The 22961-nt window shown below is 35.6% G+C and overlaps 1 protein-coding gene and 1 long non-coding RNA gene across 3 annotated transcripts in view; both read left to right on the top strand.

Annotated features, from left to right (window-relative positions):
- Positions 1-22961, top strand: part of ppargc1a (peroxisome proliferator-activated receptor gamma, coactivator 1 alpha) — a 1188791-nt gene that overhangs the window by 634908 nt on the left and 530922 nt on the right. The window lies entirely within an intron of this gene.
- LOC120527773 lies at positions 1077-11015 on the top strand. The gene is made up of 3 exons (XR_005633400.1): positions 1077-1283; positions 10144-10225; positions 10896-11015. It is a non-coding gene; the product is annotated as an uncharacterized LOC120527773 (long non-coding RNA).

The following is a 22961-nucleotide window of genomic DNA, read 5'->3' as shown; positions in this document are numbered from 1 at the left end:
AACTTACTATTATTGTATAGCACACTTTTATTTGAGCTGCTGCTGAGGTTGTACACAGCAGTGTTTTTCTCATTAATAAAAATTAAAATGTAGACTGTCACTAATAAAAAATAATTTTGTTATCTAAAGCTACCAAATATGAAGAAATGTCTAAAACCTAGAAATAATTGAAAACAACAAAATAAAAATTAAAGCAAAAAAAATTTTTTGTAATTTTGATTTGCACAACACTTGTCTGTCTGCATAATATTCATGAAATCATTCATAGTTACAGAAATATTCATTCACAGCTCCATGGCTAGAAGTTAGCTTAGACAGGAACATGCACATTTGTGTGTTACCATCCTACTATCTTCTTTTATGCTGATCCCCTATATATTATATTAATCTTGATTAAAAATCAAATCATCTGGCATCTTTATCTAACAAAATGCAGTCATACATCTTTATACATTAAGTAAATTATGCAGCCATCCATTTCCCACGAAAATATATATATGAACTCCTTTAATTTAAGCAGAAACTACTCACGTTTGGAATCTCATCACTTGCAGGTGATGAAAGACAACTCACATTAATAACACGCAAACTGTGATAGAGATGGGACCTCTAGAATAAGATAATCCTCAAAGACAGGGATTATGGTCAGAGAGTCTGAGAATAGAGCACAGAGAGCTACTGTATACCTAATCCTTTTATTGGTTATTTTGTAAGTAAACAGAAGTCCAGTTTTCTGAAGTATTTGGTCGTATGGGTACTAATGGTAAATAAGAAATCAAAACAGACACCAAATTATGAGTAAAATACATTATCTTTACAATACTTTTGATAGCTCAGGTTAAACCAGTCTCGAAAAAGTTAACAAACACTTCTTGAAACTGCAATGTAAAACAAACCTAGCAATCAACAGAACCTAAAGTAAAACAATTTGGTGTTATCTATAAAGGCACACAGCGCTCCCAAACACAGTGTAATGAACAGTGTTTATCAGCCTGCAGTCAGCAGATCTTATTAATTATTTATCTGCGCAAGAAAGGGGCATTTCCCCCAAAGACTCATGGGAAACTGACAAGGTCAAAGACTTGTTTAGTTGATACAGATGGATAAGTGATAAGGCACCTGGAATTGGTTGAGTCTGTAGACGTTTGGATCAGAGGATAAGCAGCAAGGATTAAGACAGGAGTTTGCAGTTTCAACCATGCCTGAACAGTTACATCTACAGTAAGCTATCCATTGGACAATGGTAAACGATTTGGTGGGCCCATTGATATTTTTAGATACAGGTATGTACATGTTGTTGCTGAGGTCTATACAAAATGAATAGAAGTCATTCCCCTTCTTAATGAGGAAGCGAGTGCAGTTGGTAAGGCTTTTGTTGAACAATTTGGGCGTGGGTTTAGAACCCTGCATGCTACTTACTTTGACCAAGGAAGAAACATGAACTCTGCACTTTTTCAGGAAATCTACTGCATATTCCTAAGTACCACCCCCATCCAAAAGAATTAAGGCAGGGGTGTCCAGCTTTTGTCCTGGTGGGCAGCAGTGGCTACAGGTTTTGATTCTCTGCATCTTCTTAATTAGTGATTTGTTTTTGCTGCTGATTAACTTGTTTTGCCTTAGTTTTATTTGACATGACTCAGACCTCTTAGTTGTTTCATTTTGCTTAATGAGCAGCCAAACAAGAATGAGACACAAAACAAGGCAGCTAACCTGAAAATAAAGAAGGGTGAAGGTCTCGGTCATGCTGGTGTGCTCAGGTCACCAACACGTCTTGACAGTGGCCTTAGAAAAAACAGAAAATCAACAGTCTTCTGTGGCAGAATGAGAGCAGCAACAAGTCATGATAGTCAATAACGGCTTTAATTAACAACAAGAAGTAGCTTCTCATTAAGAAATTGGTTGGAGTGAAATTGGCTGGAGTTTGACGTTCCAATTTAGTTTGTCATCTGTTGGCTCGTTTCACATCTCAATTCTGTTTGGCTGCCTTTAATGAAGAAATGAATCAATTCTGAACACTGAATCCTTAAAAACAGGGCTATTAAAATGAAGGGAAAAGGAGTTAATTAGCAGTGAAAACTGCTTGCTGATTAGTAAAAGGGTTAGAATGAAAACCTGCAGCCACTGCGGCCCACCAGGACTGAAGCTGGATGCCCCTGAGTTAAGTGGTTAGTGGAACAGTTGAATCTAATACTAACCACAACCCATTCTATACTTGTTAATGCTAACCAATTAGACGGGGAAAGTCTACTACCTTAACTGATGATGACTTATTAAAGTAGTATCCAGCATGCTTTTTTGTCTTTTTGAATATTAATTTAATATTGTTGTAAATCTCACAGTGTAGTTTATTGAATGCCGTGGTACTGTTTGGGTTTGAAAAGGGGGAGCTGTATTTATTTGCGATAAATACATGTTAGGGTAGTTTTGTTTTATCTTACACCAGTAACGGCATACTGCATGATACACTTGACTTGAGTATTCCTAGTTTTCATACTCTTTCTCTTTCTCTGTTTAGCATTCGTTTGCTCAGAGGTTGATGTGCTCGCTGCTTCCTGAGCAGCTCTTCTTTTCTCTACCCTAGCGGCCCGCTTCTTCTCTCTTTCGTCGGCATCTTTTCACGTTAAAATTAATGGTCAGTGTTTGTGTTGCAATTACTTAGTATGTTTTCCTTAATTTTTCACTTAAGCTGGCACTTAAGTCTTCAATCTGCCTCGAGAATGATTTAGAGGAAATGATGGCGAAGGTGGTAGGGATGAGAGTGGCGCCTGTACGCATGCCCCACACTGCTGCCCACTGCCGAGAGTTGATTCTATAATAAAATAAAATAAAAATAAAAGGAGGAATAATCTTGGAGGTCAATCATCACTCTGAAAGCAGACAGTAGAGGTCACCACATTTCAGGTCAACAGGTCAAATGGTTTACGAGCTACAGCTGATTTAAAATCCTGGACAGTCAAATGGACAGCCACGGTAGCATATTATATAAGAAGGTAGTGAACATAATGTTATATAATAAAGGACATTATCACTGCTTATTATGTGTAAACTATACGTTAACTTTTGTTTGAAAGGTAAAATATAACCAAACATAATCATAATACACATTGTACAGATATTGTTTAAGCTATTGGAACAGTTTTTTTTTTACTCTATAGATACCTATGTTTGATAATTGACATGCAGACCTTGAGAAACATTACAAGGTGGCAAACTGTACTTTCTTAAAGCAGCAAGACCTAGCATGATAAGTAGATAAGGACAAACAATAGAACACAAAATAGGGACGAAACAACTTTAAGTTTCTCACAAATCACTTTCTTACACAAGCAGAGGTGGATAGCTATACTGTAGATACACACTTACTTGTACCTAAGTAGCTTTTCACAGTGTTTTTTTAAACTTTTGCTCAAGAACATTTGTGAAAAAAATGCATTTGTACTCTTTTACATTTCTGTCACCCTTGTTATCATTATATTATCTTCTTCATACTCACATGTAGCACTTGGTCCCACTGCCCTAATGCCAAGGTGTTTGCCTGCCTAAATCTCTGATAGAGGAGCAGTAGAATCATCAGGTAGAAGGGTCCTTTCATCAGATTGGCTGGCTCAGCTTGATGGCTGAGGTCTCTAGTACTCTGAACAAATCGGAATCGTATTATGTAATATCATCTACTCTTACATTTTGCTTTGCACATGTACTATTACTGTTGTACTATTGTATTGTATCGAGGATTACTTGTGTTCTGTTCTGTATTGTATTTTATATACTCCATTTTTTGATGGCCATTGCACACCTAACCTACCTGGAAAGGAGTCTCTCTCTCTCTGAATTTCTTCTATTTTTTTTCCTACAAGGGTTTTCTTGGGGAGTTTTTTTTTTTTTGTGTCTTCTTAGAGAGTCAAGGCTGGGTGGCTGTAAAAAAGCAGGGCCTATTCAAAAAGAAATTATATTGTATTGTAATTATACTACATTTAAAGTTTTCTAATTTGTTTGTTTTTTTTAATGTCTTCAAGTCTCTTTTACCATGAAGAACTTGCCATCAACTATCTTATTTTAAATTAGGTAGACTTTTATTATTCCAAAAGAGAATTTGTGGATTTAAATTGTCCTTTTCAGCTATCAGTCAATGTTCCCTTCTAAAACTGAGAACCAATAGTGAACCTTCATCTCCTTCCAATGACATATTCTGTGGATATCATTGGCCATAACAGGCTGTCGGTCACAAGTATGCCCTGAGTTTTAGCAAGTCATAACATTTACCTACCTGAAGGATTGGGATTAGGCTCTAAACAACTATTTCTTTGTAATATTCAATAAGTAGTTTTAAAATTAGAGCCATGGAGGATGTATAAAGTAACTTGAGAGTCTAATACTGGATTTGAGTTCAGTTATTGTTGGCAAAAAAAAAGCAAACTCAGGAAAACAGTGTCATTATTTTTGCATGCAAAACAAGGTAGATATTGTAGCAGTCAGCATATGAACTGTATCTTCAGTGTCTGACAACATGTGACTGTAGTGTAGCTTGCCCTGAGACATCACTAATTCCAAAAGAAGTAAAGATTAGAAATCTGATTTTGGTGGCAGGCATTAATTGTTCTTCTTTTTATTATTATTATTATTATTATTATTATATAGTAATGCCTACCTACCAAATCAGAGTAATCTGATAAGAATAAGAAAACTCCCTAAATATCTTAGGTGTGGATCAGAACACAGTGGTTAGTGGTCATTTATTTAATTTACCATTTGGGGTAGAGGCTATGGAAACTTATTGCTTGAAAATAAATGCCTTTTTTGGGAAAACATTGTTTGCTGCCAATACCACTGTAATGACAGATAAAGCAAATGCATAGCATGCAATCAATGCAGTCAGCAGAGCCGATGTTACATGTATACTTCTACTTTAAATCAGAGTATTTAGTATTGGTATTTTAAGATGTACACCCTGTTGGAAAGTGGATTGATGTAATTTATTCCAAAGCACGAGGAAGAAATAAAAATATTTTTTAATCGAGAGTGATTAATGATACATTTTCATAAAACAGGTTAACAAAGCAAGAACTTTACAAATTATTGCAATTCAATTTAATTTTTTAAGCGGTGGGAATACGCCTTAGTAGAAGGTCATATATAAAGGAAGCATATTATAGTTGTTTTAGTCTAAAATGCAAATGGTTGTGTTTTTGATGGGCCTTTTTAAAATATTTATTAAACGTTTATTTTTTAAATAAACGATTATTTTTCTATGTAAATTACTCTTTTTGGCTATTTCAGTTACTAGAATAAGTATATTTACCATAGATACTCATGTATAAGTCGAAAAATGTATGCTTTAAAATTCATTCAAAAACACAAAGTTGACTTTTCCACGGGGCAACACTAATTTCATTAAATAATTCTTTAAACTGTGAAATACCGCACTTGAATTTGAGCATTAGCTTTTGCAGGTTTTGGATAACAAACATACCATTAGCTGCCAGTAGATGGCGGTAACCAGAAACATACAGTATTTCGGACCATAAGGTGCACCGGATTTTAAAGCGCATTCAGCGAAACAAAACAGATAAGTCAAACTTTATTCAACTCATTCACAATAACTCTCAACATTGCTCAGTTGTAACATAAAATGCAAAACAATACACTCACTTTTTCAGTTCAATCCTCTTCCACAAATCTATCAAATTCTTCATTCTCAGTGTCTGAGGTAAACAGTTGGGCGATTTCAGCATCAAGCATGCCCGGATCTCTCTCGTCATTATCCGAGTCAGTCTCATTGCTGTTACTTAGCTGTTTAGTGATGAAAGCTCAAAGATACTTGAGACTGATACCTTAGCAGATAGTGGCGTAACGCCTTGCGTTGCCTTTCTGTCTTGGTGAATGTGTGTTCGCCTTCCATCATCCAATGCTCCCACGCATCTAGCAATTTAACTTTGAACGACCTGTTGACACCGATATCTAACAGTTAGAGTTCTTTGGTTAATCCACCCGGAATGATGGCAAGCTCCGAATTAGTTTACTTCACTTGAATTTTGACAGTATCGGTGAGATGGGCGCGCATGGAGTCGCAGATCAATAGAGACAGAGATTTGTGGAAAAAGCCATCCGTTCTCCTGATGTAAACTTCCTGACTACGGTAGCCATAATGCTCCAACAATCCATCAAGCGGTGCAGCTTCGTAGCTTACCAAAGTCATTCTAAAACATTTTCACAGATTTTTGAGCACCGTGTACCACATAAAATCGGTTCGAGGTCAGTAAGCACAACCAGAATTACTACATAAGGCGCACCGGATTACAAGGTGAACTGTCAATTTTTGATAAAATTAAAGGATTTTAAGTGCGCCTTATTGTCCGAAAAATAATCAACAACATCCTCCCACAGTCCAAAGACATGCAGGTTAGGTGGATTGGCGATTCTAAATTGGCCCTAGTATGTGCTTGGTATGTGGGTGTGTTTGTGTGTGTCCTGCGGTGGATTGGCGCCCTGCCCGGGATTGGTTCCTGCTTTGTTCCCTGTGTTTGCTTGAGATTGGCTCCAGAAGACCCCCGTGACCCTGTGTTCGGATTCAGCGGGTTGGAAAATGGATGGATGGATTTAATACAATCTACTCAACATTCATTTGGTGCAATGTTTTGCAGCTCTTTATTAAATTTTCATTGAATTATTTCTGGAAGAAGCTTGATGACCCCACATGCTCTGCATTATTAGCCTACGTATATTTAATTGCAGTTTATTAGTAAAATATATCAATAAATTAAGTTAAACTTCTTACTGGTACGATCATGAATTCTGAAAAGAAGACAAGAGCATCGTATCCTGCATCGTTCAAACTGAAAGTTATTCAGCGTGCTGAGGAAACCAATAATTGTGCGGCTGATAGAGAGTTTTGCGTTAGCGAAAAACTTGTAAGAGATTGGAGAAAAAATAAGTCTTCTCTACAAGCAATGCCAAAGTCTAAGAAAGCATTGTGTTTTAGACTTTCGCCTTTCAGTGGACTGGAAAATGACTTGAATGACTGGATTGTGGAATGCAGGCAAAATGGATACGTTGTGACTCGTTCGAGCATTCGGTTACGGGCACTTCAATTGGCAAAAGAAGGAAAGTATTTAACGATCGATGGTAAGCCTTTGTTGAAATTTCAAGCATCGGCTGGCTGGTGTACGCGGTTTATGAACAGATATGGGCTGTTCCTTCGTCAGAGAACAAAAATCACGCAGAAGCTGCCAATAGATCAGGAAGAAAAGGTCAGTTCCTTTCATAAATTTATTATCAAGCAAAGAAAAAGGCATGACTTTGATCTCAGTAACATTGGTAACATGAATGAAACGCCAATGACATTTGATATGCCGGGGAATCAAACTGTAGCAGGTATTGGTGAGAAGACCGTACTTATTAAGTCAACGGGCCATGAAAAAACCCATTTCACCGTTGTCCTCTCTTGCTTGGCAGATGGTACAAAGCTACGCCCAATGATAATATTCAAGAGGAAGTCATTCTCAAAGAATATAAAATTTCCTGCAGGCATTACTGTTCGTGTACACCCCAAAGTCTGGATGGATGAGGCTGGAATGAAATTGTGGCTTCAAGATATGTGGGCTAGGCAATCAGGAGCAGGGCAAAGTAAACGCCCGTCACTTTTGGTGTGGGACATGTTCCGCGCTCATACATCAGAGGATGTGAAGGATGAAGCCAGAAAAATGGCCACTACGTTAGCTGTTATTCTGGGCAGATTGACATCGATGCTCCAGCCATTAGATGTTTGTTTGAACAAGCCATTTCAAGGACAGAGTACGCAGCATGTGGCAGCAGTGGATGTGTTCTGGAGAAGTAAAATTAACAAAAGGAGGGAATTTGAAGAAACCAGACATTGATTTAGTAGCTAAATGGGTAAAGGAAGCTTGGGACTCAATTCCACCAGAAATGATCAAAAAGTCATTCTTGAAATGCGGCATCAGTAATGCTATGGATGGATCAGAAGATGATGCCATCTATGAAGACAAAGAATCATCAGCAGATGATTCAACAATTGGCGACAGCGAAGAGGATGATGTTTATGCTGACGACGTTACGGAAGAAAACTTTCACGTTTTATTCGGACATCTGATGACGAAGAGTCAGACTTTGAAGGATTTGATGAAGACACTTAGGGCCACTTTATTATATGCGAGGGATTTGAATACGAATTTAATTGTAACTGTAAGTAAATGAATAAAAATGTTTTTGGAGTTTTAATTTTGGCTTACTAAAATTCTTCAAAGATTAAAATGTTGAAAGTCTGGGCCCAGGTACATTGGGTATAATTATGAAATTCAAAGAATTTGATAGGCTGTCAAGCTTTACCCTCGACTTATACATGGGTCATAACAAATTTCATAATTTTCGGCTTAAACAATACACTCGACTTATCTGCGAGGTCGACTAATAGGCGAGTATCTACGGTACTATGCTGAAAAGTCATACTAATTGTTGAAAATCTTCACATTGTTTCTCTATCACCATATTAAAAGTCAAACTTAAATTGGAGTAACTTGAGACCTTCAGTAACTTTTAATATTTTTTTTTTACCTTGACTCTTGTAAATTTTTGAATGAGTACTTTTGTGTAATTTATTTTCTAAGTAACAATACTTTTGCTTGAATACTGGTTTGGCCTACTTTACTCACAATAACTCGCAAGCATATATAAAGAGATTATTACAGTGAGCAGTGGCCTACCTGTAAATGCTTGCTAAGGGAATCGCACAAGTGGAAATGAGAGTGCATTTGAAATGAATAATAAAAAATAATAATAACAATACATTTTATTTATAAAGCACCATTCCCACACCGAAGGCGCTTAATACCCATTTGCTTAAACGTATTAAAAGTTTAAGTAACAAGTTACGGCAGAGCATGCTAGTCATTTGATTCTTGCAGTTTTGATTATGTTGCAACCTGGAACTGTTGCATTATCATAAGAAAATTGGGCTCTGTCAGATTGACAAGAACTGACTGAAACATATAATTGACAGATGGTCAAATGTATGTTTCATGTATGAAGCTAACTGGAATGCAATATGTATGACACACACTTTGGCAAAAAAAGCCTTGTTTTTAGGCGAATAAAATGCGACAAAAATGAAAAGTTAATTGCTGAAAAACTAAAACTAAATAACTACTAAAAAGTAGAACAAAAATGAAGATTACAAATAAAAAATAGTGAAAAAGTAGAAAAACTGCTTTATTATACTTCTTTATACTTAAGCACAGCAATATTTGTACGTGACTATTTCATGTTCTCATCTCAGTGTCTGTAGTAATATATGAACTACACTGGAGCAGATGTCATCACAAATCATTGTATCCAAGCAAAAAATGTCTTTGTTTGCTTGCTTGTAAACTGATTTACTTCAGAATGAAGCTGACCTAAGGCAGTTAGACTGTAAAGAAAAAAAATACAAAAATATATTTTGCATTTATTTTACATGTCTTTAAGGAGTACTATATTTAATATATATTGTACAATGAAGTTATGATGAAAGTGTAGCCAAGTTTGTAAGTTTGTAGGCTTACTGTTCAATGTAGGGATAATCATTGCAAGTTTTCTTGCATTAGATACAATTTAAGGAAAGTTACAGTGATGAATTGCTCATATAATATTGCAAATCAAGAAATGGTTATTTGTTTCAATGGTTAGTCTTAATGAAATGATAATATAATTAAATTGATTTTAGTTAGTAGGAGATGAAAACTAAAACTAAACAATTATCTTGATCATCTGGAACACAGTCAATTTATGGGTAAAAACTAATGGCCAGGATTAAACATTAATATCTATCTATCTATCTATCTATCTATCTATCTATCTATCTATCTATCTATCTATCTATCTATCTATCTATCTATCTATCTATCTATCTATCTATTTCATAAGTGAATTTTCTGCTACTTAAAAGTTATATTCAAACCTCAATAAGGCAGCTAACTTACTACTACTATAAAAAACAATCCTTAATACAAGCACACAAATTACTTAAATACGGGTCAAGCTAACCACATGTAAATATTTCTGCACAGTATTTTTTTTAAATATGCACTAGATACAGATCCCGTTGTCACTTTAATTCAGGAAGATAAATAATAAATATTTTTTCTTTACTTCTAGGTAAGACGTTAAAGAACAGATGTTGAGGGATCAAACTGACTGTTATACATTAAAGTGTGGGAATAGGGATAAACTGATCTTGGTAAGTGCTTAATTACAGAAATGATATCTTAACAAGTTCCATGTATTTTTAAATGTTGTCTTCTAAATATCTGATTATATATTTAAAATATACCATGCGTACAGTACATTACGTGACTGTTACAACTGCATTTGTGCTAACTTTGCTAAGGTTTTTCGATGTTTAAGTAAATGTATAATGCATTCCAGATTTTATCTTACATTTACTGTACTTCTAATGTAAATATAGCACAAATGTAATATTTAACTAAGTGAACTATAATAAATACTACACTCATCTACTACTAATGATGCAGAGCAAATGACTAAGTTCAATCACAAAAAATGTTTGCATGAAGTTTTGAGATTATTTACAACAATTCATTTTAAGAACATAGTAAATTTATCATTCTAGAACAAGATTAATGACAATAATTAGTACTTTAACAAACACTTAAGGCCTGTTTCCATTTTTTTAGTTCTAGTACTAGAGAAAAGTTACAATATTTATAATATATATGTTAAAGATTTCTTAATATTAAATATAATAGAACAGTAGAAGAGTCTGTGTGTCACACACTATAAACAGACATTATTTTTATGTCATATATACTGTGGTTGCTGAGCACCACGGCAGAGTCTGTATAAGCAGAACTTTATCTACTTGATTAAGTTAACTTTATATTTATCAGTACAGTGGCATTAGGTTGGAGGAGGAAGTGAAGCCCATCTTCTGTCCTGAGGACGGGACAAAGGAAGAGCATGAGGATGATAGCACCACCCCTGGTCTGGAGTGGACTTACCCAGGTTAAATGAGCCATGATACTGTATCCTATAGTGTGTGCTTTGAGTCATTTCAGAGCCCAAAACTTATTCTTTTAAAATCAATGTATTATTGTTATTATTACTTTAACATAACACTGAATAGTACCAGAATTTAAAAGTACTACAGTCCCATGAAGTCTGATTGAAGTGAATAGCTGATGCATAAGCAGTATGGAAAAAGTTGGAAAACAATCATACTATATTTGTAATCAAATAAAAAAATATTACCAAAACCATAAGGCATTATGCATCCTATATTATAAGCATATAAATAAAACAAGGTACACATTTACATAGTAACTTAATGTTTAAAAATGTTTTTCACATTTTTTCAGATAATATAATTGTACAGTCATCTCAAATAAGGTATTAGGAGAAAGAAGCTGATGTGTTTTCCCATTGATAAATCCAATGTTGTTGTTGACTGGTCCTCTGAATCATTGTGTTCTTTATATGAGCACATCTACTGTACATGTGGACATCGATATCCATGTTTTTGGCTTCACAATAAACAAAGAGGCTGAGATGCATGTGTTTGAAATAAAAAGTAATAAATTGACAATATAGCAGTTTACAGTCTGCAAACTGTGATAGCAGGCAAGAAGCTCATCCAATCTAGTTATGGAAGTAAAAGGTTTTTTTTTTGTTCATGTTATGGACATTTTAGTTATTTCATACATAGTCAAGATGAATAAATGAGAAAATGTCTCTCTATTAAGAGCATCTACTTGAGAAATAATCATCTTTACCCTTGTTCTGTTCTTTTGGCCTCTTTCCAGGAGCTAAATGAGTTCATTTGCTAGTCCTGTGCTACAGGAAGTTAATACTTCCTCAACATCATCATTATCAATATTATCAATGTCTACTTCATTACTGTATTTATGAATTGTTATTGGAACCTAAGTGTGTGCTTCTCTAAAGCTGTTGAAATCTCACATAATTTTTGAAAACACCTTTTCCTCACACTGTATGCATACAGTATATATTTTTTAGATACTTTTCTTCCAATAATGTTCATATTGTCTGCTGTTCCATATGTTTTACTTTTCTTTTGTGTATGGCATTAGCTGCTGTAGATCTAATGAAGAAAAGGCAGAAATGACCCCTTGGCTTATTGCCTCAAGGACAGCACTGGTATGATCAGGCAAAAAGCAATAATAATAGCTACAGTATCTTTAATATCCTTAGAAAGTCCAGGAGTATTAACCAAAAAGAAAAGTTCTTTCAAAGTTGATTGTAGTACAGTAGTCCACACTGTACTGTGGCAGACATTCTAAGCTTTCAACCAAGCCTTCTTACTCCAATACCAAAGCAGGTAATATTGTTTTAGTAATGGCCTTAAGGGCTTGGGGTTTAATGAATAGTAAACTAAGTGTAATTTCCACTTGAGGTCACCTTGAAGAGTGCCAATGAGTCAAACAGACAAGTATTTTTGCAAAACATTAAGCTCAAGAACTTTTTTTTCTTATAACAGGAAACATTTTAGATTTTCTTTCTGAGAAAAAATATGCTTAGAACTGGAATTTTACTGTTTTTTTGTTAAGTTGTGTAAATTTATAAGATTCTTGTATTGTTAAATCCATCTACAGTTGACGTTGAATATCTGGCCTCAGTGCGTCACTTTCAGTCATCGTTATTCATTTTGTAAACAAGGGGGCAGCATTTCTTTGAATAATATATCAAAACAAGCACAATTGTTTATGAATATGATTTCCTAAAACTTCCCTCACATTATTCTAAATTAGTACATTTTATCTTCTTACATTCTGCAGTTTAATATTTATCTTTGTCAGATACCAAATACCAAAATATAGATTTTAGATATGCACTGTTACGTTAAAATAACTTATAATGGCGATATAAAATCACCTTTTTGAGTGTATGGTACACACTTGGATTATGGAAGTATAGATTAGAATCATTATGATTTACTATGCTAATGCTATAGGAATGCTGGGGTGTCTTGTGAAGACACAGTAAAGTATGCAACACACAACTGAGATTTTATTTCATTATGTTACTTTTTACATCCAGCCAATGTACAGTGCAAGAAAATGTGAAATGAGAGTGCTTTAGGGCAACTTTATACAGTAGATGCTGTATATTTTACAGAAATTATATGAGCAAAAATCTACACACTTGCTAAAAAAATTGCTAGAAATGCGCATATCTCATCTAAGTAAAATCTTATATATCATTTCCTTGCAAATTGGCTGAAAACTGCCTTAATTTCATTTTGGATTATAGTATGTCTCTTTCAGCAATTAAAATAAAACATTTACAATTCGTGGACCATTTCAGTTTTCTCAAATTTACAGTTTTGATATTGTTATCATATAACAAGCACCCAAAAAATAGCAGTAATCTAAAATAGTGTATGAATTTATAACAAAGATGATCATATGATTTTTCTGAATAACCTTTACTGAATAAATGCATCATCTGCTGCCTTAACTATATTTCTGTTGGACTTGTGTCTAATTTAAAGTATTTTTGTACTAAATTATATTTGACTTTATAGTTGGCCACAGAGATAGGATGAGAAGCGGAGACATCTGGAAGAAGCTCAGAGTAGAGCCTCTTACCCTTCACATCGAGAAGTTAATGTGGTTCGGGCATCTGATACGGGTGCCTCCTGGATGCCTCCCTGTAGAGGTTTTATGGGTACATCCAGCTAGGAGGAGACCCCGGAGAAGACCCAGAGCTCACTGGGAGAAATAACATTGTTTCACATTACATTATCAAGCATGCCGATCTTACTTATCCCTTTAATAAACACTAGCCAACCTGCGGCGTACCATACGCCGCATAATCAGGCCGGTTTTTAATGATTTTTAAGCACAGGGAGAAAATTAACATTTGAAAAATCGGTAATGTAATAAATGAGCAAGAAAAGCAACATTATAACAATGCACGTAACGAACCAACACAGTAAAACAGTTTGCTATGGTGCCCCGTGATGCGTCGTAACCGAAAACTCGGTTTTTAAAGACTGCTTACTTCATTGTGTTTTAACCTCAGTTGTAAAGGATTGTTTTGAGGATCCCATGAGATACCCCTCACAAACCGTTTAACACACTGCATATGGCGATTCACCTCCGCGAGAAACATGCCTCTATAAACCGTCAACGTGGCTCGGAGGTGCCAGGAGTGGGTGGGCGTGGCTCCTTCTGCGTGCGCCATAGGTGTCTTACTTGTCGGCGGCTCAGTGAGTCCACGCCCCTTCCGGCGTGCTTTCCATGATTGTCTTGCCTTAGTGAATTATATATATAGATTATTGTTCTACTTATGTCAAAATAATATGTACATACCATTTAAAAGTTATCAATACCTAAAACCTGTACTTTTGTTCAATGTATCTAATGATGATTATTCAAAGGCAAAGCATCCACAATATTCTACCTGTTTTTAATGTCTATATTACTGCATGTCTATACTATAAATGAGTACAAATGAGACAAACCTAATATTATGTTACTGTCTGTTAAAATTTGTAGGTTTCATAGCATCTTTCTCTGAGTATCTGTAATCATTTTAGGTGTTTTGGTGGTTCCATATTCTTAATCTGACATTAGTTTTTTGAACAAAAGTCTTCTCTGGCCATTTATAATTTGTGTATTTTAGTCACTGCAATGTTGGCTATCTGTCATGAGGATTATATCCTGCTTGTTAGGGGCATGTCCTCTGAGGTTGTGTCCTTTGGTTAACACCACAACAGGATTAAGACATCACGAAAGGGAACATTTACCATCTGAGGATAGTAAAAATACAAAACCATTTTTGTCAAACATCTTTTAGCTTCTTAACTTTTTAAAATGTCTTCTTCAAAAGATTTTCCTGTTTTCAACTTTTGCTTGTATTTTTGGCTTTGATTTTTGGCTCTCATTTTGGCTTTGGCAATGGAAATCCTGAATTAGACTCTTTTTTTCGACATTTTCACTGCTTTCTTCATCCTTCCTCCAAGTTACTTTCAAAATATTTTTTGCTAGTCTCTCAGTTAATAACACAATCATTGTCAATTAATAAACAGGCAGGCATATTTTAAAAGTAATATAACAGCAATCAAATTAAATTATATTATTATAATTACTTCTGTCTAGTGTGTACTGTAGGTCTGCTTACCACACACGTACGTTGGAATTCAATCCTCTAGTGCTGAGATATATTGTTCTTATCTTGGAGTGGGTTTTTTTTTTCTTTGCAAGTATATAATTAATGGTGATTTTATTTTTTTTTTTCATCTTCAGATTTAAGTCAAATTATTAGTTACTTGTATTTAATGATAAAACCGCAGTCCTTGTAAACCAATTATATATATGGCAACCGCTCTATTACTTTCAATATCATAAAGTCTTATGTTGCATTACACATCTGAAATTAATATATAAACCTGGTAGGATGAACTTTTAGTAAGAAAGCAAATAATAAAAATAGTAAAAATGGTAATGTATTTGTGATAATTTTAACTCCCAAATTCTAATTTTTAATGAAAACTAAAATAAACTTAGAAAACAACACAAAATAGCAAACAAGCTTGAATTTTCAAACAAATGACTTTATAAAATATAAATACCAATGCTCGATACTCACTGTATGGAGGAGATTGATAACCCTTTGGGATTCTCTGAAATTCAAGATGCAGTCCCAGGTGGTTGTACAGTGAAACTTTATAAAAGATGTCTGCTTAGTGCCATTATTTTTCACAATGTTTATTCCTAGCATCAAACACTGTTTTTCTTTAAGAGAAATGAAAATTTCCTAGAATGTGCAACATACAGACAGTTTGTTTCTTATTAATAATAACTTTAAGACCCTGGCAAAAATTTTAGGTAAAAGAATCGAGAATTAGTCTGTATTAGTAATATAAACTGCAATTATTTCAAAATGGAAGGTGGGACCAGATGATATCATTACAGTATTATGAACACTCATAAAGGCACAAAATTATGACAGGTTAAAAGTTGTAAGATAATTCATAAAGCTTAAATAATCAGAATATAGGTTGTTAAAACTAATGATTAAAAAGGATTTGTATTACAATGTAAACTTAGTCAAACTTATTATTAAACAAAAGTGTGATTTACCTTATACAGAAAAACAAAGAGTATTGTTTCTGCACTCTTGGAGCTAGCGGCAAATACTTAATTTTGTAATTTTCCATAATTACAAAAAAAATTTGTATAACTGAAGTTGAAGAGTCAGATGTATAATCACAGAATAGCAATATTAAATATAAACAAAACCACTGGCAAAATCGGCAAGAAAATATCAGGATCAAGTCACTTTTAGGTATTGTGTAAACATAGCCTGTGGGTCTTGAGGCAAAAGCTATTTTATGTAAACAACAGCATCCAAAAAAATAAAAAAAACATGTTTTAAACACTAAACATGGGAATATTAAATTGGGGTTCTCTTGTTTGGTTTTCTTGATCTCTGTACTACTCCACTGCCTCCCACCTGTACACCAAACAGGCAACACATTGTATGAGACTTGTATTACTGCAGCTAACCGGTGTGCCAACTGTCTTTGACGCATCAGAGTCATCATCCAACTCTAATTTTTGTACTATCGCGCAAGACACAACAAATGACAAGAAGAATTGTAATTAATGAATCGAGCATTAAAACTGAAGCAAGACCCAAAATTCATAATTAATAAAACAACAGCAGAGAATCAGTACCTGAGAATTGCAAAAAATAATATTCTTTTTTATTTATTTACAACGAACCAAGGGTTTATCCATCTAACTCGGAAAACCTGACATCCCAAGGATGACCTTTAAGCCATTGATTGCTCTGATGATATTTCAAATGAGTATTTAACAGTGAATCCTGAAATTTGTTACCAAGAAAATGTCGAAAACAAAAAGTTCTGAAATAGTGGTGCTAACAGAGAAAAAAAAAATGGCAGTGTGGCAAAACAGGAACGAATTATATGCTGCATAATTCTGCCTGGTATATCATTTCTGACCAAATATTCAAAACCCTTACACATGAAAATATAAATTTTGCCAGGAATATACCGGTAATCAGAAAAAACAAAATAAATGTTGTGGTCCCCGGCCGGGGCAGGAGCCCGGCCGGGACGCCCAGGAGGACCAGAGGAGGGCTTGTGCCTCCTCCAGACCGCAAGGGGGCATCCGTCCTGGTTATGTGGGGGGCCACGGGGAGAGGGCTTGGAAGCTCAACACTGTAGGGGCCTGTGGCCACCGCCAGGCGGCGCCCAGGTGCCTGAGGAACCCTGGAGCCCAGCACTTCCGCCACACCAGGAAGTGCTGGGGGGAAGACGACAGGGGACACCCGGACGGCTTCCGGGTGCGCAGCCGGCACTTCCGCCACCCTGGGGTGTGGCTAAGACATTGCCGGGAAGCAGCTGGAGCCCATCTGGGTTCCTATAAGAGGGGCCGCCTCCCTCCAGTCATGGGCGAGAGTTGAGAGGAAGGAAGGCAAAGCTGGAGAGAGGACAGGAGGCGGCCAGGAAAAGGACTGTGTGGCCTGGACTTGGGAGATCTGTGCAAGAGGCACTGGGGTTGGACTGCACGATAAACTTGTAAATAGTAGTGTGTAAATAAATGGTGTGTGGTGGAAATTATGATGTCCGTCTGTCTGTGTCCAGACCAGCGTCCAGAATGTGTAAAAATTAACCTAATAAACTTCATTAACAACTATGGGGCTGTCTCCCCAGGACGCTTCCTGCCTATTTTCTGAGGAAACAGCAGTTACATTCAGTAACAAGTGAAAATCATAAAAAATAGAGAAACGTTTAGAAAATTTTCATAGTTCCAACTGAGTAAAAAGAACATCACTTATAAATTCAATTAGATAGTATTGACTTACAAGAAGCAATCTCTAAAAAAAAAAAATTAGGGGGTTTATATTGACACTAAATCAGCATCCTCAAGGCAACATTGAGAAACAGGTAAGAGAGCCCATAACTCAAAATATGTTAACCTTGCACCCCATATTTTGCTAATGAGACTACATTTGAAGTAAAATATGCAAAAGTTCAAGTGGATACACTGATAATTTTCTGAAAGCACCGGAATGAAATTTTGGGAAAATCCAAATATTACTCAATGTGATAAGTGGCCTCCTCATGTAGAGTATTCAAGTTTTACATGTTTTGCATAAAAATATTTAACTTCCTGTAGATGGAAAGAGTTCAATTCTTGGATATATTGCTTTCTTATTGTAGGATAATTGGAAACTGCTGTTAATGAACAATGTTTATCATACAAAGATATTCTTTTTGTAATAGATTTACATAAACCTGTGTCTCAGATGTTATTTCACCTTAACATTTGTATAGCTCGTTGAATCACTGAAAATAACAGCTCAACCTTCAAGAGCACTGAGCATATTGGCCTGTGTGTTTGAGGCAGATGGATCTTGATAACATCTTTTCAATGAAGTGATAGTAAACTGATAACGGGGCAGAGAAGGTGATGGATGTCCATCTGAAATTGCATCAGCAGGCACCACTTGCCTTTATCTGTATGTATATCATATTTTAATAACGGAGCTTGATGATATACCCAAAAAACAAGCAGAAATAAAAAGTGAAAAATAACATTACATAAAAGATATGCCAACTTTTTGCACTGGCCATACTTTGTAACAAAACCTTCCAGTAATCATACAAATAACCTGATGCGGCTTTTGTTAATAAAATAGCGAGGGAAAATATAAATCATATTACCCTTACCTTTTGCGCAAAATTACTCATAATAGGGACTTGAACAAGCAGCACAACACCCCCAATAAAAGCTTACAACACATAACCGTGCATATATAATGCACCACAGGTATGTATATTAAGAAGTCATATCCAAAAGGTTTCATGTTACAAGAATGATTTATTAGTATGACACACACAAAAGCTAAAAGGCAATGTGTAAAATGGAAAACTGAAACTGGTGAGGCTATGCAAAGCCTCAATATGAAATGTCTAGCAAGAGGTGAAATAGCATTCTTGTTCTAACTGGATGAATAAAACGAGAAAGGCCACTGCTGGCTTTGTCATGTCTGTCTGCATGAAACAACTTTGCTCCCAGTGGCCTGATTTCATTAAAAGTTGGCACACTTATTCTTCAAACACATTTTTCAGGTAGGTAAAACTTTCCCTGAAATATCTTAAATACAGTAAACATTTTTGAAATTTGAAAAACTACCATTTAAAAAGCACTGGCAGATTTTTAAACAGTTTTTTCAAAGTAGAAAAGTATTCTGTAACTTCAATTAATGATTTACAATGAAAAGGGGTTGATGGATGGGGGTATGGACGCCTAGTGAATGGCTGCATGCAGATACAGATCAGTCAGGTACAGTCTTATTTTTTAGAAAGAATAACTATGTAGGGAAAAACATATGGGAACTATTTTTTTCTAAAACTGTATTAACTGTGGAAAGATAAACCACAGAAGCAGCAGTTTTTTTAATTCAGTTTTATTCTCTCAGTCAAGCTCACATGGTACAACGAACTTGTCTCTCCCTCTCTGAGTTGATGGCATTTATCTTCATTCTTTTCACAAGAATATCGATGACAACAGTTGGTGCTGTGGCTGATGCCTGGTCAGAACTATTTATTGTACCGGCAATCAAAGATACAATGCTCCGTGATCGCTATCAGACTATCATGCGGCATTTGTGCTTTGACAATAAAGATACCCATGCAGAACATATGAAAAATGACAGATTTGCTGCAATCTTGGACATGTGGTAACGTTTGGTTGAGAATCATGTTTTCAGTGACAACCCAGGGCAACGTATTACTGTTGATGAGGAACTGTTTCCAACCAAGGTCTATTGTCCTTTCTTGCAATACATCTCAACACAGCCTGAGCAATTTGGCACATTTGGGGACAAAGTACATGTGCAATGTATACATACATGTGCCATATTTAGGAAAAGATCCCAGTCGACCCACAGCAGAATGACTTTCCGAAACTAAGGTCATAAAGTCGTTTCTGGACTAAGGCAGATCCGTAACAACAGCCAACTTCTTCATGTCACTTTCTCTGGCTAATAGACTGCTGCCCTGCAACACAGCTCTGATTGGTACCATAGATAACCACCTGCAGCTAAAGTCACTTTAGTACACAAGCAATTCTCCACTCTAGTGTTTAGATCTGGCAGTGCCATGCTGACAGTGTATGCACCCAAAAAAAAGAAGTCTTTTTGCATTCCGAGTAGAATGCACAATAGCACAGAAATTGGGCAAGATCAGAAAAATAACACGTTCAAATGACAACTCATGTTCAAATGAAATCGCGTTTTCATGCATGGATGAGTGTGTGCATGAACGAGAGAGGAAGAGACAGATTTGATGTCAAATTCCAGTTGTTACTGGAATATAAAATAAACACTTTTGCAAAGGTATAATGAAACAAGTGTGCTTTTATTCAAGAATAAAACGAATTAAAAAAAATTGACATCAAGATACCAAGAAGACATGATTCACCATGTGTGTCTGCTTATATCTCTTCAGTGATATCTTTTATAGGTAGCATAAATTCACACCAGTTGTTGCAGACTCAAATCAAATGTATGTTTTTATTATATTATAATAATAATAATAGCAGCTCACTACTCAAAACAGGGAAAGCCTGGGCTCGAACCCACAACCTCTTGATTAGACGACAGCAGTTCTTATCTCTGTGCCAGCCAAGCAAACACGTTGACTTTCTGTCAATTGATATTTGGGCTTGAGTTTTTTCTCATTGACGACAGCATGTAAATTGAATAATTTCTTTTTCTTTGGTTATATTCTTGAATAAAAGCATACTTGTTTTGTTATACCTTTTGTGAAAGTGTTTATTTGATATTTGGACTTCAGTCTTCACACATTATGCACTTCACGTTAGCATTTTGTCATTATTACTATAATGCGAAAACATTTTCTGTTTTAGTTATGTGTTCAGATGTCTTGCCTTCCATTTCGTGTCATACAACATTTACCCAGAACATTGTAGACACGAAGCACAGATCTATTTCAAATAATATATTATTTACCCCATACAACTCAAGGCACCTCACTCCCAGATAAACAGCTGCGTTGGTGGAGGGCGGGATAGCAGGCTTCTTGCTGCTTGTGCTGATTGACATATTTGCATAACAAAGACAGCGATGATGAGGTGCGAAAGGAATTTAAGGTGACCTGGTATTACAACTTTTTTCGTAGGCTTCAGGGATTCTAGTGCTAGGAGCGGTTGCATCATCCTGTTGATGTTTATTTTTACATTCAGCAACAGAATGATGTGTAATTCTGAACCAACAGCTAACAGCATGTTCCTTTTTCGGACACAACAAGCTGGACCTGCTTTATTCAAATGTTAACACCTTCAAATAAACACCTGGACATGTCTGACTGTGTAACTGCCTTCTATAGCCCAGTTACTGATTACAGCAGTTCTCCAGTATCCAAGCCAGAAGTGTGTTTAGGGAGTTGTTTGTTTTATTATTTATATATTATTGTATATATTTCTCAAGCTTCTGTAAAGTTCTGATTTCCCCATGGGGACAAATAAAGTACATCTATCTATCTATCTATCTATCTATCTATCTATCTATCTATCTATCTATCTATCTATCTATCTATCTATCTATCTATCTATCTATCTAACTAAACACAGTAAAATTGGATGAACAACGCCCTACTTTATGAGATATATTAATAATGACTACGACATTAGGAACACATAGTCAAAGAAAACAGTAGAAAAGATAACTAAGGGACAAGAAAAGAAGATTGATGTGAAACATAATCTACACCACTTTCTTCACTAAAGTAGTTTAATAACCATTTAACACATTAATGGGATGAATAGGAATAATGATAATAAGAAGAGGTAGGGTAATCTTTAACTTAATTAATATAATCTTTTAAAAAGTACTGCAAACTTGTTCCAAATTTACTAAAACCGTATTTAGAAAGAGCACTATTGTCAGCTTTCTGATCAGCATATTGTTTTTCCACTGCATTTATTTTATTGATGTTCTTCAATTTCATATGAATATACCTCTGGCACCCTGTTCAGGGTTTGTTCCTGCCTAGCACCCTATACTAGCTATGGTAGGCTCCAGCAGACCCCTGAGACCCTGTTCAGAACTACCCAGGTTAGAAAATGACTAACTGACCAATAGTTACCCCCTGATTTAGCTGACAGAATTAAATGTTAATTGAGAGGTTTTAATAAAAATCTATTCATTGAATGTTGAAGAGTGATTGAATGCTGAAAACAATAAAATACGCAGCTTTCTGTTTTCTCAGAAATATGTTTTTCTTAAAAATGATTAAGGTTAGTCAGTCCATCCATCCATTATATAACCCGCTATATCCTAACTACTGGGTCACGTGGGTCTGCTGGAGCCAATCCCAGCCAACACAGGGTACCAGCCCACTGCAGGGCATGCACATACACACCAAGCACACACTAGGGACAATTTAGAATCGCCAATGCACCTAACCTGCATGTCTTTGGACTGTGGGAGGAGTGGGGAGAACATGCAAACTCCACGCAGGGAGGACTTGGGAAGCGAACCTGGGTCTCCTAACTGAGAGGCAGCAGCACTAACCACCGCGCCACCGTCCCGCCCATTAAGGTTAGTCAATAAACATATTTTAATTTAGTATTGCATAAGCAGAAGTAAATGAAAAGCACAGTAATGAAAACAAATACTTTATACATTTTTTAGAATTTATTTTTTATAATTTTATTGATTTTATTGTAATCATTCCATACAGATAGATCCATTTTTACAAAACATAGGATTGAAAACAAATCAACCCAACCCCCACTCCTGGGAAAAAGAGCATGGACAATGGAGTAAAACTTAAAGGTGGTCAAAATACATAAATTGATGAGTTTAATAGGCGGATTAAAAAAAAAAAAAGGAATGTGGGAAGAGAATCTTTTTCCTCAGTGCTTTAAACG

This window comes from Polypterus senegalus, chromosome 4, assembly GCF_016835505.1.
Source record: "Polypterus senegalus isolate Bchr_013 chromosome 4, ASM1683550v1, whole genome shotgun sequence".
Lineage (NCBI taxonomy): Eukaryota > Metazoa > Chordata > Cladistia > Polypteriformes > Polypteridae > Polypterus > Polypterus senegalus.
The sequence above is the reverse complement of the archived record's forward strand: the minus strand, read 5'-3'. Positions and strand labels throughout refer to the sequence as shown.